Source organism: Phodopus roborovskii, unplaced genomic scaffold (genome assembly GCF_943737965.1).
Source record: "Phodopus roborovskii unplaced genomic scaffold, PHOROB, whole genome shotgun sequence".
In the NCBI taxonomy this organism is placed as follows: Eukaryota; Metazoa; Chordata; class Mammalia; order Rodentia; family Cricetidae; genus Phodopus; species Phodopus roborovskii.
The window spans coordinates 10,523,553-10,537,745 of record NW_026125391.1 but is presented as its reverse complement, the minus strand read 5'-3'; the positions used below and the strand labels follow the sequence as shown (position 1 = coordinate 10,537,745).

At 36.6% G+C, this 14,193-nt stretch overlaps 1 protein-coding gene and 1 pseudogene across 1 annotated transcript in view; one reads left to right on the top strand and one right to left on the bottom strand.

Annotated features, from left to right (window-relative positions):
* Agmo (alkylglycerol monooxygenase) overlaps positions 1 to 14,193 on the top strand; it is a 290,726-nt gene that overhangs the window by 30,258 nt on the left and 246,275 nt on the right. The window lies entirely within an intron of this gene.
* Positions 5,529 to 6,105, bottom strand: LOC127214837 (60S ribosomal protein L17-like; annotated as a pseudogene).

Below are 14,193 nucleotides of genomic sequence, written 5' to 3'. Positions count from 1 at the left end.
ATTATTATGTTTTTAAATGTGTAGCAGGATTTGCCATAGTGCAATCTTATGGCAGTATATTCTCAATTGAAGTTCCCCTTCCCAAAGACTCTAGCTTCTCTTAAGGTGATGCAAACCTAGCTAGCACATTGATGAAAGACAAAAATACTTTCAATTTGGTGCTACCAAATTGTATGTCACCATATCATGCTTGGTGTTAGGTTGATTCCTGCTTTATTAATGCATACATTTACTCTCAATGCAAAGGTAGCAGCACTGAATGGCAAATAGTTCTTAACTCATGCTGTCTTTGAGCATATAAAACATTAATTTTCTGAGTCTGTAATTTTGCCAGCATGTACTATATATAAAGAGTTTATCATTAGCTAGCTAGCTAATTTCTGGAAAATGGAGCAAATGCTTAGTTGTTCTTTATATTTATGCATTAACTTTCAGAACAAAGAATTGATCTTATACAACATAATTTATGAGTGTGTTTTGCTTATGAAATGCAATTTTATTGAATATACTAAGTATATCTGCTGTTTTAAATATATCACAGTCATTTTGCGAATCCATATTCACACACATTCACACATTCACACAGATATGACCCAAGGAGTGTTTGATAAGCTTTTTAAATTAATCCAGCATATGCTGTCTTATTTCATAGTATATATTTGTGATCTGGACCCAAGAGTTAGCTATTTTGTCAGATATCTTGACTTCATTTATGTGAAATGTTGTGGAAGAAACACCTCCAGTTTATAAAATTTTTGACATAATATTATGATTGTCCATATTAGTGAACATCATCACAAAAACACGTTTCTATTTGATAAATAAATCTGGTAAGTTGGTAAAGCTAGCTAAGATTTTTTTAAACTACTATAACATATCTACCTGTTAAACAGCATCATGTAAAAATAAGAAACATAAGCACATATATACTACATAGACACACTATTACTTTCAAATTAAAATAAGCACTGTAATAATGAACATTTGACTCCAAGGACTGCATTTGAAGAGTCTCCAGTCCTAGTGAGACACAGAGACCCTAGTGGCTTCAGTGCACTTACTTAAACACTTTAAGAAATTTACAGAGCGATAACACTTATGGCAACTTTAAATGACTTGTTTCTTTTATGATTTTAATATCTGCCACTTAGAATAGACACTTAGAAAGATTTACAGAAGATCACCACATGTTTTATGTATTATTTCTAAGGATTAATTTCTAAAACTCTAACTTTGTTTTTTTGGTTACCAAGAAATATTTAAAACCAAAGTGAAAGATGTAAGAGAGTTCATCATCTTCAATCCACTCACATGTGTGTCAGTCTGTCCTTGTCTGCATGAACAGCCTTGCTCCAGTTTATTTTAAAAGCCAATGACTGTTCTCCAATAAAATATGTGCAACCTTATAAGGAATCAAATTCCCACTCTACAAAAATTCTATAAGAGAGGTATGTTTTAGTACCTTGATTTTTCAATGAAGAATATACACTGGGGATCATTTTCAAGCTGTTTATAAGAGTTCTGTCTCATTTCACTTTACAGTTTTGTGGTATATTGTGGAGGAAATCATAACTAATCCAGGCGTTTCTCTGTTGCTAGATATATCAATTATCTCAATATCTTATAGTGATACATAGCCCTATTTTATGCACTTTATTCTTTTTTCTTGACCATATATTTCTAAGATCAGCTTTAGAATGGTAGCTGACAGGGGAAAATACTTGTGATTTTCCGATAGTTAGTTATTGGAAAATAGTCTACAGTAGGTGGGTCATTTTGTGTAAAAGAGGGTCAGTTTCTTTTAAAATGCCTTTTTTGAGAATTTCATATTTTGTATTTTGACCCTCTCTTTCCCTTCTCCCTAAATGACCAAATTTGTATCTCCATTCTTTTTTCTTAAACTTACCAAGTCCAGTTTGTACTGTGCGTATATTTGTTGTGTATGTGTAGCTACACACTGAAGAGTTTGGTCAGCCATGAAGTGGCCATACCCTTAAATAAAACTCAATATTCCTCTCCCATCAGCTATCAATTACCAAAAACTTCTCACTTAGGCGTAGGGGTTCATGATTACCTCCTCCCTGCATGCTGAGAGTTTGTCTGGGTTGAGTTTTCACAGGTCTTATATGTAGTGTAACAACCACCTTGCTGTATCTAAAATATAGTATTTCATTGTGGTCAGCCTCTGCCTCTAGTTCTTGAAACCTTTTTTCTCCTCATCCTCCCTGAGCCTTGGGAAGAGAAAGTAAGAGACAGATGTACCATATATAGCTAAGCAAGGGCTGCCATTTTATTTTAGTTCTCCAAGAAAAGGGCATCACTAAACTTCAATGTTTGCCAACCTGTTAGGTGAGGACAGACTCTAGAGTATTTGAGTAGTATGAAAACTTAGTGTTGACATATCTAATTGATCAGACTTGTGATTATAAAACTCTCATTTTTTATGTACACATAGGTGTGAGAGTTTTCATCAAAGCTATATTTAATTGTATGTGATAAAGAGAGAAAACACATGGAGTGGTGGCCTGAAAAAATACTGTAAACCTCTGTTGTCATGGTCATGTTAACACTTTCTTAGACAAGTTTTCTAATGGTAACAGCTTTATCCACACTGATTTCAAACTCACTCCAATCAGAAAGATGTGTGTATGTTACTGTGTATTTTTTATCTATCACTTCCTGGGGGGGGGTCACTTAGAAATCATTATGGTTTAAGTGAATTTAAGTGTTATTCCTTTTTAAGCACAGGAATAGTAGAATTTTGTGATCCATACACTCATATTTTCTACCCTATACACTCTGCTTGATGCAACTTTGAACCTTTAAAGAATGAAATGGATTTTTTTATTCTCCAGACATTTTTCATATTTAAATAATAAAAATTTCTTTTATACTAGCTACAGCTAAAATGTTTGAAATTCATAAACACTGCTGGGAATATATACAATAGATGCCTTCAGAGAGTAGGTTCTCACTGCTTCTCATTTACATTCTGAAACACAATGAAACAAGAACCAGACACCCTTTCTATGTTTGTAACTTTGATTAAGTTAGACACTTGTGGTAAATGAAAATGTACTTTCTAAGCAAAGGAACAGGAAGCCAAATTGCTATTTGGGATGGGGATTTTCTTGAGAAAAAAAAAAATAAAGCACATTGTTTTGATTTGGTCAGTGCATCAGTGAGTTTAATTTTGCAATTGACTGGAGAGATACTGTAATACCTTATACAAACATAGTTTGTAGTCTTCTTACCTCCTTTATTCTGTGCATACAAACAAAAGTATTCTTCATGTTCAGCAAATCGTAGAAACATAAGCATAGAAAATTCATTTTTTCACTTCATGTATACAAATGAAATAAACAGTATAAATAGGCAGAACAACCTCTAAAAGTAATTCATCAGTTTTCAGAATCAACTGTGTTATACATTTTGATGGCGTTATGAATATTATATATATTATATAAGCGTTTTTGTGCATTAATTACCCATGGAATCAGTGTGATCCCTAGATGATCACCTATATTTCATGTACATTCAGCAAAGAGGCCAACACTGTAGGATGGTGAGCCTTCTTTATTTTTTTTTGTATTTAATTATTTATTTATTCTTATTTTACATATGCCCTCACCCTTCTTCCCTCTATCTCTCCCTCCCATGCCCCCCCCAACACCCTCCCATCCCATTCCCCTCTCCCTACTCCACAGGGAGGGTGGTGCCTTCCAGGAGGGGTCAAAAAAATCTTTCAAGTCATTTGGAGTAGGGACTAGGCCCTCCTGCCTGTAGGTTAAGGGAGTATCCCTCCGTGGGGAATGTGTTGATGGTGAGCTTTTTTACCAATGGATTACTTTCTCATCAAACAAAATGCTGCTTTAAATATTTTTCTCCCAGTTAATGCTCTGGTCTCCAAATAACGCTCATAGTGTGACTTCTAGAGCCTTAAATGTCAGCTTCTCAGTTCTACTCAAGCTCTTCTCTGTAAGAAATTTGTAGAGGTGGAATCAAGAATCTTTGTCACTGTTGAATTTTAAATCATTTCACTTTTTATAGTGTATAACTATGTTTTCTAGTTTCTCAGTCAAAATACTTGACAGAATCAACCTTCCTCAAGGAAAGATGATTATCTGTGCTCCATTTGGAGGGCATCGCCCATTATGGAAGAGACAGCAGGAGAAACACCAAGCAGAAGCCCTCCATTGACTTTTCCTTTGCATTCAGTCCAGGGCTCCATCTGATGGGATGTGCTATAGATTTTCTGTGAAGATTGCGTTTGTTGCATTTGTTCTTAAGAAGATAGAGGCATAAAAACTTGGGAATGCATGTCAAGAGAATTTCAGGCATTATTATCACTGTCTCAAGGAAGACTTATTTCAGTTCTCAAGTTTGTCTGTGTTTCATTTAAGTATCTGACTCTGTGTTTCTTTTTCCCCACCAACCAATAGTTTAAAGCAATCTAATAATTGTGTTCTAATGGGAGCTGGAGATTTACTATGACTAAGTGTGCATGCCTTCCCACACAAAGAAATGGATAAGTAATCAAGCAAGGAGGTACTTTTTGGAGGCTTTTCTGTCATGATTTTAGGGCCATGTTTAACTTATAAAGCCAGTAGAGAGTTTCTTAATTTCTTGATGACATTTAAATGAAACACTTATAATTCTCTAACATTTAAAATATATTTCCTGGAAGCATATTCAATAATAGTACCAGTTTATAAAATAGGGTATAATTATTATAGTAAACAAGAGGTAGTGAGGTTAGGGAATAATCTAAACAATTGATTATAGTTCCAGGACTTAGAATCTATCATGTCATGCTTCAAACTTTACTGTATATATAAATTCATTGAAAATACCATCATCTTTGCCTCACTTTTTCTCATCTGCTAATGGGACTAATAGGATTGGAGTCAGAATAAAATATGTAAAATTATTTCAAAAGCAATTTAAAGCTACACAACTAGGGATAATTCCAATAAGTAAAAGAATTAATGTTAAGACTCTAGGCATCTAACAATGAGGCCAATCTTACCTCTACTGCCTTCCAAGAGTGTCTTCGAAGTTTCTCATTGATGTTTTTCAAAGCTTCAAGATGGAGAGAGTTAGCTGAGAATAGCATATCACATAGACAAGTTTGGAGACCAGAGGAATATGCCCACAGCTATGGACAACATGCTTTAATGAAATGCCTCAGATTTTAAGAGGACTGTGAACAAATGAGCTATACAGGAAGACTGGGTGATAGATGCCAACCTTTCAACCCCATTTCACATTTCAGCTACTGTTGAGGGAACAGTATTCCAGGAGAGATGTGGGAAAATACCTACACAACCCAGATATAAAACTGATAATAAACAAAAATAACAATCCAAAAAAACAGATTTGATGAACTGATGCAGCAGTAGACAGGGTAACTTACAACAATACATGTGTGAATGGATATATATATATATATATATATATATATATATATATATATGAATGAATATATGAATATATATAATATATATATATTCTTTTTAATGTTCATCTGCATTTATTTTACGCTGAGTTTATTCCCGTGCCATAAGTTTTTGTTTCTTCAGTTTCTTCTGGGATATCTTCTTCTTCTATGCAACCTCCTCTTTCGGCATCGGAACAATCTGCTCCTTTTCTGAGAGGATCATCTCGATGTGTCAGGGGGAGCTCAAGTACGGGTTAATCTGGCGGTGTGTTCTGTAGGTTCGTCAGCGCATCTTAGGTGCTTTGTTCACCTGGAGAATTTACATCTAGACCCTTAAGCTCAGCATTACTCTTTGCATTTTTAACCATGTGCAGCAAAAATTCAGCACTCTTTTTTTGGCCACCGACCCTGTGTCCAGCCCCACTGTTTGGCCTGGGCGCACTTGCCTACTCCACCATTGTACCGCCGGAATGACACACATTGCTTCTTCAAAGTGACATCTTTCAGGTATTTGGTGGCTTTTCGGATATGCATGTCCTTGATGGCCTGGGCAGTTTCACGGGTGTTCTTAAAGTGAACCCGAAGATTCGATCCTCTTGACTTGCATGATTTCGTGGGGTTTTCTGGGTTGAGGGAGTAGCGAACCATCTTTACAGGTCACCTCAGGCTGCTAACAGAAAGAGAGAGAGAGCTATATATTTTCATTCTATTAAAATAAAGCTAACAGAATCACACAGTGTATAGCCATATAACCATCCAAAACTTTTATTCACTAACTTTGTGTTATCTATATTTTATCACCTATCTCTTTGCTCATGCAACATGTGGCCATTAAAGTAGGAAGAATATTAGTATTTTAAAGTGATTTCTGAACTTTCCATTCCCACAAGCCAACATGAAAACACAGTGAAGTCAACTAACTACACAATTGGTTATATACTTGGAAATAACCCCAGACATATTGAACCCACATATTTTAATTTATTTATTTCTATTTTATGAGTATGCACTATTTTCTGCATGCACATATGTGTATCACCTGTGGGCATAGAGTACAAGCAGTGGTTAGAAGAGGGTTTCAGATCTGCTTGGATTAGATTTTCAGAAGGTTGTAAGTTGCCATGTGGGTGTTGGAACTTAAATGCTTGTCTTGTGGAAGAGAAGCTAATACTCTTAATCACTGTGGCATCTTTCCAGCCCCTGAAACCATGTCCTTTATAATAGACCTTAGGCATCCCTGCACTTTGCTCTAGAGGAAACATTGGTATTTGATGTAGTAATTTGTCTTTTTTTTTAAAAAATGTTTTATTATTTTACATATTGATTCTAGTTCCCTCTCCCTCCCTCCCATTCCCCCCCTCTGACCCCCCTCCCATCCCATTCACCCTCCCATTCCACAGGGAGGGTGATGCTTTCTAGGAAGGATCAACAAAATCTGTCAAGTCATTTGGAGTAGGGACTAGGGCGTCCCTCCTGCCTCTAGCTTAGAGGAGTATCCCTCCATGGGGGAATGTGGTCCAAAAGTCCCCTTGTGAACCAGGGATACATCCAGGTTCCACTGTCAGAGGTCCCTTAGACTTCCCAGGCTTCTAACTGAGACCCATGATCAGGAGGTCTGAGTCAGTCCAATGCTGGATTCCCAGCTATCTGTCTGGGGCCCATTAGCTCCCCCTTGTTCAGGTCAGCTGTCTCTGTGGGTTTCTGTGGCCTGGTCTTGTCCACATTTTCTTATCATTCCTCCCTCTCTGCATCTGGATTCCAGTTTGGCTCTGTATTTAGCTGTGGGTGTCTACTTCTGTTTCCATCATCTACTAGATGAGGGCTCTATGATGGTAGATAACTTAGTCATCAATCTCATTATCAGGGAAGGACATTTAAGGTAGCCTTTCCACTGTTGCTCAGATTGTTAGTTGGGATCATCCATGTAGGTCTCTGGACATTTCTCTGAAGTGATCTGTCTTTTTGTTGAAGTGTAACACTAACTTCTTTTGAAATGCTCTTTTAGGTTGATATATAAAGACAGTCATTTATTCAGTTGTAAAGTTAGTGGTCAGTTTATCAGGAACATCTTAGTTCTGCCTCACCATTTGCTTCTTTTTTTTCTGTTTTTACAACTCACAATAATAGTCCAGTTGATAAAATGGAAGTTAAAGTTTTCCCATGAATTATGGCCAGGGGTTCTTGTTTGTAACTCTATCCATGCTGTGCAATGTTATATCCAATTAAATAGCTTATTTAGTGTACTTTCAATGATTTTATTTGTTATATTCTAAATGTTTATGCCTCCCCATAAAAAAAATTGAAATGACAAATTTGTGATCTCTAGTAAAGTGACATCTGGGGTGTGATCTCTTATATGAATTGACAGTTGTAGTCTTCTGATGTCATATAGTGCCCTTATATAAAAAAGAAATCAGGAAAAAAGTAGTGGTATCTCTTTTACTACCTAGTCAAAAAAGAAAAGCCAAATAATGAGTGAGGAATGGTCTACAAGTCAAGGAAAAATGTCTCATCAACAAAAATCTCCCTGATTTTTGACTGCTTACTTACAGAACAGTAAGAAATAAACGTTTGCTGTTTAAACACTTCAAACCTGTGATATTTTGTTATGGCAACTCGAACAGACTTGCTTAAAAACAAGAATGTGGGATGCCATAAGCTGTAGGAATTTAAAATTAAAACCAGTTTTCTCCCACTTTGTAGGGATTACAACCCCCATCCTTTTCTCTGTTAAGGGGAAATGGTGTATGAAAGGGTCTGGTAAAACTACTTGGGCATCAAACAATTCTATGCAAACAATGTTTTGATGGCATGAGAATAAATGAATCAGAAATACGTGGATTGAGTTATCTATGAAATACATGGCTGCAGATACAGCAAGAGGTAGGGTGCTATTTGGAAGCATGCCAAATTCTAAGTAAATTTAAATAAAGGAGAATAAATTTTTAACTCTAAGGTAACAACCAGCATCTCTGGGACCTGGGATTTAAGGAGATGGAATTTTAAAAATTGAATCCTCAGGCAAAACTCTGTAAAGTGATGACGAATCAGCAAACACACCAGTGATGGAGTTCTTCATTTTTGTTTGTAAGTTGCAACATTATCCCCAGTGTTACAAGCTAAAACAAGTGAGCCTGAAGTCACCTCATGTAATAATGGCATGGTAAAACTCCCTGGGTCCTAGACCTAGCAAGTATTAGGAAACACGATTATGAGGCATTGTGTGTTTTCTGATATTACAAGTTTGTGTAATCCTCTATGAATGAGTACAAAGACATCTTCTCTCTGCATGAGCCATAAGCCCTCAATCATAGTGTGTTTCTCCTATAGGTCCTTGAATCAGGAACATCTTTGCACAGTGGTTCTCAACCTTCCTAATGCTGGGACCCTTTAATAAAGTTCCTGATGCGGTGACCCCCAACCCTAAAATTATTTTTATCGTTACTTCATAACTATAATTTTGTTTCAGTTATGAATCATAATGTAAATATCTGATATGCAGGATATCAGTCATGTGATCTCTGTGAAAGGGTCATTCAATCCTTAAAAAGGTTATGACCAACAGACTGAAAACCACTGCTATATGGAGATGCAACTTTACCAGACATCAAAGAGTTCAGCTATTTTATCTGACAAGTGATAATTTGTATAAACACACTACAACATAATTTCATGCATTTATACCATAATTGCTCCTTTTAATTTTAGTCATTAAACATATTTAGAATGCATTAATTTTAAAGTGAAGTAATTACTTTAATTGTAGCATGAATATAATCAACTCTAATGTACTAGATCTGGTACTGAATTCTGTTTTAACATATGCCATAGCTTGTGAATAACTGTTCTCAAATATCAAGAAATCCTCATGCCTTTCCTTGATGAACCTTCACTGTGAAGCCAATTGTGGCTGAGGACAGTTACTGAAAACTATTGTTCTATGTCTCAGCCATAATATTAGGAGATGAATAGTTCCCACTAGGCGAGACATACCTTGCCAGGATCTAAAAGATATGCAACACCACAGAATTTGCTCATGTTGAAGCTTCAGTTTAGTGTTGAAGAGAAAATATAAATGTACATTCTATATAAAAAATTGCTAAATCATGACATAAATTTGAAAATTTTACTGGGATTATGTAGCTCCATGTTTTCAGTTTAGGGATCAAATGCTAAGGGTTTAGGGGTTAAGAGGACATAATATATCCATGTTATTATCATATGAGCAGTGTGCAGAAGATATTGGGATATGTGTGTATATGTGTGTTTGTGTGAGAGACAGTTACAGAGATAATACTAAAACAACTAGAACAAGGCAAAAATTAAGTAAAAGAGCAGTATAAATAATAATTATTTATTTATCCCTATATTTTTCAACATTTAAGTACATTTCAAATTATATAAAACATAAATAATGCAGAATAATAGAAACATTTTATTAGAATAATCTAGCAATTTCTTAGTGTATTACTTTAGAATGTATATGCATGGATTTGAAAAAAACACTTCTTAGGTATCTAGTCTATGGAAATTATTGGGAAAATGCTTATTGTACTTTAGGTAACACTACTTGTAAAGTCTACTGAATGTTTCATAATACAAAAGGGTTGTGAACTCTGAAGTGGGGCAAACTAAAAATGAAGAAGGCCGAGGGACTTCTTTAAATGTACCAGGCAAGGGAAGAAGGACAGGCAAGCAGCAGGGTAAGGAGATGATTTTGAAATTTTCCTCCTCCCATCTTTTCCTTCTCTTATTCCTTACCACCTTTTCTCTCCCTGTCCTTACCTTCTTTCCTTCCTCCAAGTTATTCCCTTCTTTCCCTTCCTTCCTCTCCCATTCTTCCCTTCTTATCCTTCTCTTCCTTCATCCCCTCTTCCCCTCTTCTCCCTCCCTCCCTCCCTTCCTTCATTCCTTCCTTCCTTCCACACCTTCCTCCCCTACTTTCCTTCCTTCCCGTCCTTCTTTTCTCTGGACTTCCATCCCTTCCTATAACGCAGCTTTACATATTGCCTAGTTACTGCTATTTGTGAAGCAGTGATAATTTCTGCTAAAGATCCATGCCCTTCTTGAGTAAAGAGATGATAAGAAGGGAAGGATAATAAGTATTTACCTAAATAAAACTTTGAACAACATAGAACCAACAGCAGTTAGAAACAAGTATGTCCATTCAAGAGCAAGGCAGACAGAGAGAAAGGTCTCCTCTCTGTGTGTATGTCTTAATTATTTGAATTTAAATTTTATGGGTATGTGCACTTTTATTAAGATCAGTTTTTGCCCAATTTCTGTATCCAGTACTTAATGGAAAATATTAATTTATATAGTCAAATTTTATTTTATAGAAGTATTTTTTATATAGAAAACTTAAGAAGCCAAGTCCTGGGAGCACTAGGTATTCATTCTAGATTAGAAATCAACTAACTCTCTTTGTGGCTGGTGCAGTTATTTTTCAGGGCACACTTTAACAAAAGACATGTTCATTTGTTCTGTTTACTAGACAAGGTCACACAACTTGTGAAGTACTTAGTAGTCTTAGCAATTTTAGTAACTGGAAAACAATGATAAGTATCTAATAAAAATATTTCATTCTTAAGTAGAATTATTCCTGATGGTATGTATGCATATATATCAGGTATCAAATGAATTCTTGAGGCTCACCATTAGATTGCACACATATTATTCTGTCCCTGTTTGTAATGTGTAATGTATCACATATATTTCCGAGCAGCTACTGAGGACAGGATGCAGCAGAAGGAAGTAGCTGTAATGCAATGTTGAAATTATGGATGCATGCTGCTGAGAGGCTACTGGGAAATTCCCCCATAGACACTTGTATTTGGAATACTTGGTCTTCAGTTGGTGGCACTGTATTGATAGGCCATGGAAACTTTAAGACAAAGAAACTCACTGGAGAAGGTGGATCACTAGGGATGGGTTTTGAGGTCTGATAGCCTGCCCCACTTCCTGTTTTCTATGCTTTCTTACTGTGGGTGCAGTGTATATACTGCCTATTCTGTCACATTCCCTTCCCTGCCATCAGGAAGTGTGTGTGTGTGTGTGTGTGTGTGTGTGTGTGTGTGTGTGTGTGTGTGAGTGTGTGTGTGTGACCAAATAAACTCTTCCTCTATTATGTAACAACCATAAAATATTTGTATCAGTACTTACATCGTTACTGTTCTAAACCTGATCATATTTTTCAGGCATTTGGAACAGGTTTACATTACAGAATATGAAAGAGGTCAGAGCTAAAAGATCCAAAAGGTTTTGATTGTTGTCAATGCAACTTAATAGGACATCTTGTAGGTACTTGCAAGACCAGAATTAGACAATGGAGCCCCAGCTCATGTGTTTTCATAAGGAAACAAGGACTCTATTCTGAACTGAGTTAGAGTCCATTCATGTTATATTCTGGTAGTAATTCAGTTGCAACTGTGTTATGAATAACTAAGTGAGGCTGAATAAGGCTTTGGAATCTATGCAGAAGAGAAAGCAAAAATATTGTATAGGCCAGAAGTAGTGAATGACTCCAAGGAAATAGCACTTTACAGACATAAAAATACTGATACATATATAAATTCACCGAGACTGTGCCAACATTTACAAGACCTGCACAAGTTCACAACATGCAAAATCCCAGCATGGAGAGGGGGAAATGGGCACAAAGTCTTTCTCCTAGCAAAGTAGTTTTCAATTGATACTTTCTGGTAACAGAATAATCCATTTTCCTGAATGTAGTAGTTCTGGGTATAACAAGCACGGGACAGGATTGGCCCCATGCCCAGAAATAATTATCTCATGCAAATAGACATCACGGTTTTGTATATGTGATTTTCTGTTTTATTTTTTAAGGTAAAAAAGAACATGATCTTGGGTGGGCACAGAGGGAAAGCCTGAGTAGAATTGGGAGAACAGGAATATGGTCAAAATACATTTTATGAAAATTCTTTTGAAAACATTTGGCAAAATTATTGAGTGAATGTATATTTAACTTATAAAAATATCCACTACATTTATTTGCTTGGAATATCATTTCAAGTCATCATATCACTCAGAGTTAGTCTTGGTTCATGCTTACTGTTCTTATTTGAGTTTGTGAAGATTAAAAGCAATGATCAAGGCTTAAAGGCATAAAATGTTTGATATGTGTGGCAGTTTGAAGGAAAATGACTCCATGAGGAGATGTGGCCTCCTTGGAGTAGGTGTGGTCTTGTTGAAGGAAGTGTATGTATCACTGTGGAGGTAGGTGTTGAGGCCACACATATGCTAATAATACCATCTAATGTCTCAGATCACTTCCCGATGTCTGCAAGTCAAGATGTACCACACTTGGCAAATTCTTTAGCACTATGTTTGCCTGAATGTCACCATGTCACACCATGATGATAATAGACTAAACCTCTGAAAATGTAAGCCACCCTGATTAAATGTTTTTCTTTATGACAGATACCATGGTCATGGTATCTCTTCAAAGCAATAGAAACCTAAGACAGAACATGGTACCAGGGACTCGGGTATTGCTGTGATAGGCCTAACCATGTTTTTGTTGGGAGGAAATTGGATTTTGGTACTTTGGGTTAGGAAAGCAGTAGAATGGTTTAAGCACTACACAATGGGCCATATCAGTTCCGTCATGGTATACAGTGGTGCTAAGAATGATTTGAACTGAGGGGGGCTAGCTCAAGAGATTTCAGAGGAGAAAAATTTTAGTATGTTGCCTACAGATCATTCTTGCAATATTTTGGTGAAGAATGTGGCTGCTTTTTGCCCTTGTCCAAAAAGTCTATCTAAGGCTAAAATGAAGAGTTTTGAATTAATTCCCTTGATAGAAGAAATATCAAAACAGCCTACTATAGAATTATTGTGTGGTCACTAGTGTTAACTCTAATGAAGTCTTGCTTTGAAGGAGTTAAACCGGTTAAGAAAGGAAAAAAAGGTAGTGGTTACCTCAGGGCAAGATGCTACCCAGCTAAGTTTCAATCTTGTGAAAAAAAGAAAAAATTAAAGAAAAGCTCAGAGCCAAGTATGGCAGTGCACATCTTTAATCCCAGCACTGGGATGGCTGAGGCTGGTGGACTTCTGAGTTTGAGGCCAGTCTGATCTACAGAGTGAGTTTCTGGACAGCCAAATTTAGGTGTTGAAAGAAACCATGGAAAACAGGAAGCTGGTGAAGAAGTAATTGAATTAGAGGATCATGTTCCATCCCCAGCAAAAAGCAGAACTTGGCAGATTCAGCCACATGGTTCTGGCTTTAGAGTGAAGGATGGAAGAAATGGGCTATGGAATTTGATTCAATTTGCTTCTGCCACCAAGGGAAGCCACTGAGGTCAGACATTGTCTGTTGTCCCTGTATGGAGGCCTAGAAACACTATTGCATGAAACTGTGATGTTGAAGGCTGAATTGCCTTGGAGACCTCAAGATATTGGAGATGCCAGAACTGTGGGATACCTGCCTAGGAAAGCTCCTAATAGGGAGTGGAACCAGCCCAAGAGAAATAAGTGTGTTGCAGTCAGCAAAGCTGAAAGGTGTTGGAGATCTGAATAGCTCCTTGGCATCAGACATAGAGATGAAGAATGTAGAGTTTTCCCAGCTGGTTTTTAGTATCAGTTTTGATTCAGTGTTTCCTTACTATGCTCCTGGTCCTACATTTTAGAATGGCAATGCTTTTCCTGCACCATTATGCGTTTGAAAGATGTGATCTGCTGTTTGATTTTGATTTCTCAAGAGATTGTAGTTACAAGACTGCATGAGTCTCAGA